Below are 4170 nucleotides of genomic sequence, written 5' to 3'. Positions count from 1 at the left end.
GTATGTCCCTTCGGGCTACCTCAGGTACTGATCTCCGACAATGACAAACAGTTATAGGATATCAAGTTCCAAGAATAGTGCCAAAATATGGGAATTCGTCAGAACTTCACATCGGTCGCACACCCGCAGGCAAACGACCAGACAGAAGTAATGAACAGGGTCATCCTCCGCGGACTGAAAGCACGACTAGACCGAGGTAAAGGTTTGTGGGTGGGCGAGCTACCAAGTGTTTTATGAGCTCACCGAACTACAGAAAAAACCGCCAAGGGAGAAACCCCCTTTAACCTCACCTACTGCACTGAAGCGGTAATCCCAGCGGAAATCAAAATACTTACACTGCGACAAGAAGCATATGACAATCAGACAAACGGGGATGAGTTGCGTACCAACCTCGACCTACTGGACGAGGTAAGAGACCTCACGCACATCCGGACAATGGCCTACCAGCATCAAGTAGCTCGATACTACAACGTCAGAGTAAAGAAGCGAAGCTTCCGAGTCGGCGACCTGGTTCTCAGTAAGATTATGGTGCCCGAACCCTGCGTGGGCAAACTTGGACCAAATTAGGAAGGGCCTTACATAGTAAAGAGAGCGCTCAAAGGGGCATACGAGCTCGAAACCTTAGAAGGCAAACAAGTACCCCGAGCGTGGAACATCGTTAACTTAAGGCGATACTACCTATAGACCGCCAAGCGAAGTGGACAGAATCGTTACAAGAGCCTAAGGGCCAGGATGCCAAGCTAACGGAGGAACCTCGGCATAGGCAAGCAAAGAAAAGTTGGCCAAAAGACTAAGGCAAAGTGGAGACGAAGTACTAAACACTAAAATAGGTCGCGCGAATGCAATAACTCGGGCAAGAAACAGATCGGGCATATTATCAGTTTGGCAAAAATGTCAGTTCGGGAGAAAGATCAACCAACACTTGACCAAAAGAAAAGTCCATTCCATTGCAAGATAAGGAAGAGTACATTTGAAAAAAAAAATCACAAGCCGGAGCTACTTCTTTCTCATCAGAAGGCACTTCAATGACACCCGAAGGTCCTGCCTCACTCTCGGAATCCGGCTCGCCATCAACATCGTTGGCCATCTCTTGAGTTATACGTGAAGTGGATATGGCACTAATATCGAGCTTGGGGTACGTGTTCTGGATCATCCACCGGCTCAATTTGAATCCCCTTCTGTAAGAATCCACCATCAGGTCGTCAAAGCACGGTGAGACGATGTAGTCATCAACGGCCTTTTCTTGGCATCTTCAATGCCTTGGGAAAAGATCTGCGTTTTCTCCCTTATGTCCTCTTGAAGGTATTCGACCTGATGCTGCAGATCCAACGTCAGGTCCGCCATATGCTTCACAACCACCCCCATGGCCTCGACATCCCTCTGAGACCTCGCCTGCCTGGCCATAGCAGCACAAGCAGCCTCATCAGCAGCATGAGCAGCCGCCTCAGTAGCTCGGGTAGTCGCCTCGGCAGCACGAAGGGCCTCTTCGGCAGCTCGCGCCTGCCTCAAGCTCCTCTCCACCTGGGCCGCTAAGGCGTGAATAGAAGAGTTCACCTACCAAAAGGAACCAGTGATTAAGAGAACGACAGCAAGAAGAATAAAAACAAAGAGGACTCACAAGAAATTTGACTCACCACCATCATGAGTTGCGACACGATAGGTGATCTAGTTCAAGGGAAGATCAGTCCACGCCGCTATCTCCTCGAGGAAAGTGGGCTCCCTACTCTTCTGAAGAGCGTAGTTCGGCGACAGCATGCTCCTGAACTCCCCTTGAGCTCCCTAGCCCGAGGGCCCAGCTCGCGTATGAGTGCACCCAGAGTAAGCGAGAGCACTAGAGTAGGCAGGAGCACCCGTGTGAGTTGTCTCGGCATAAGGGGCCCCTGCCGCTTCCTGCATTGAAGGAGCCACCTCGGGCTCCCTGGGTGGATCCTCTGACGTGCAGTCTGGAACTTGAGGCTCCGCATCCTGGGGCAGCTCGGTACGATTTCGCTTGGCGACCTGCTTCCTCCTCTTCATGCTTTGAAACAGGTGCCCACCACGAGTCCTCTGAGTCCATCACACCTACAAAAAAGAGTTCGTCATCAGAAAAAATGAAAGAACAAAGCGAAACAAGAAACCTCTGAGCAAGGAACCTACCCGAACTCAGGCCGGCCGCAATGAGCTTGGCCTTCGTCAGGTACTGATGGCATTTTAACCCTACCCGTGCCCATTGCCGGAGGCCCTTCACCGTCTCTTTATTAAGAGTGACACCGGAGTCAGGGTCGGCCATCCCCCACCCGGTCTGAAAAGGCCACCCTTGTGCACTTCGCACCCCGAAATAGTCCCGCTTCCACGCTGGGACCTTGTTGGGAAGTTCGTGCAAAAGCTTAAAACCCGGGCAAGGAGACAGGTAATACGCCCGCCTACTCCCGGGAAGAGGACCTGCTTGTTTCTTGAGCATTAAAATGGAGGAGAATATCTCCAAGTCTAAAGGGAAGCCCTGTTCGCAAAAAAGGGAGATTGTCTCCACCAAGTTACGAATAGAGTTCGGATGAAGCTGGCCAATGGTAACACCGAAGTGGTTTATGACCTCGACAAGAAGGGGGTGGAAAGGCAATTGCAGCCCCGCAGCGAGCTGCTCCCGAAATATCACGATCTCATCAGGACCGTGTTCCCAAGGAAAGCTACCCGAAGGAATGAAATAGGCGTACCCCCTAGGCAAATTGTAAGAGATAATAAGAGATTGGAGCCCCTCGGGCGTCATGGTCGAAGGACCAAACCTATCTAGCATCCGACCTCGACGAGAGGTAGACGCCAAATTGCTCGAAGCGGCTCAACCTACGGGTTCAAACTCGTCCTCAAGTTCCACCTCAGGTTCACTAAGGCCATCGGGGGATGCGACTCAGTTCGTAGAACCTACATCAGACCCACTTGAAGAACCGTATGAGCTATCCAAGCTAGACATCGAGGAGAAAAAGGTGGATGCAAGAAAGTACTCACCTGAAAAAAAGGTTTGAAATTCGAAATAAGCGTGTGCCACCACGCCTGTCAGCATTTGTAAGTAGGCGCATCTCCTGCCTTTTGGACGCTCGAGAAAACCAAAGAACCCTGACAACGCACCTCAAGCTATTAAGATCCGAAGTACGGGACAAATCCACCTACCACCTCGCGAAACTCCCCGCGCAGGGCAGGGCCCTTAGCACGAGGAGTGTGGGCAATTGATGAAGGAAGATTTGGCCCGACCTCGTAATTACGCAACACGTGGCAAAGGCAACAGCTCGACACAAACAACGCGCCTAAGGCAAGAGCACCAAAGGGAGGAACCAGCGGTCCGAGCTCCCTTCCAGCAGTCCGAACTCCCTACCCGCAGTCCGAACTCCCTACTAGGAGCCCGAACTCTCCCTTGGTTCTCGAGCCACTCAAAAGACAGTAACCTGAACTGGCCTGTCCTATGGCAGTTCGAGACACTCCTCTTCGAACTGGCCTACCCTACGGTAGTTCGGGACACTCATCTCTGAACTGGCCTGCCTTATGGCAGTTCGGGACACACCTCCGAACTCAAGACTTCACCTCACTCACCACTCCAGCACTTCGCCTCCACGACACCAAACTAAACAATTGTACCATGCCTGATGCCAAGAAAGTTCGTATCTAGGGGCGGCGCACCTGACTGACTTGGGATCTGATGCTTGACAGCCGCACTCCAAACGGCCACCTGCCATCGCCACCTGCCACCGCCATCTCCAGTTACAGAGACGGCTCCGACAAGGAACAGTGGCGGTTCTGTCCCAGCAGAAGGGATGACGCCCGAACTGGTAGGAACACAGAGGTAATCATACCCGACCTGACAGAAGCTTCGGAGTGAGTGTGCAAAGTGGTTATAAATGGCCCCCTACCCCCAACAACAATGTATGTGAACTTTGCACCATCTGGTCTTTACCTTGCCATTGAGAGAGTACTAACTTGAGCTTCGGAGCTATCTTACCGGGTTCCCCTTGGAGTTCCCTCATCTTCTCCGTTTCAGGCTCCCCGTTGATCCCGTCAAAGGCAAGATCGTTGACAGATAGGACCGGCCGGATTGCGTACCATCAGTTTGAAAAAAATGGTAGGGAAAGGAAAGAAAACCTATACAAGGTTTTTTAAGTGGTAACTTATACGCTATAGCTTATAAGGTAAATTTTGTCTAAAAAA

The sequence above is a fragment of the Nelumbo lutea genome, chromosome 2 (assembly GCF_056320005.1).
Source record: "Nelumbo lutea isolate HS-2025 chromosome 2, American lotus-T2T, whole genome shotgun sequence".
Classification (NCBI taxonomy): Eukaryota; Viridiplantae; Streptophyta; class Magnoliopsida; order Proteales; family Nelumbonaceae; genus Nelumbo; species Nelumbo lutea.
The sequence above is the reverse complement of the archived record's forward strand: the minus strand, read 5'-3'. Positions refer to the sequence as shown.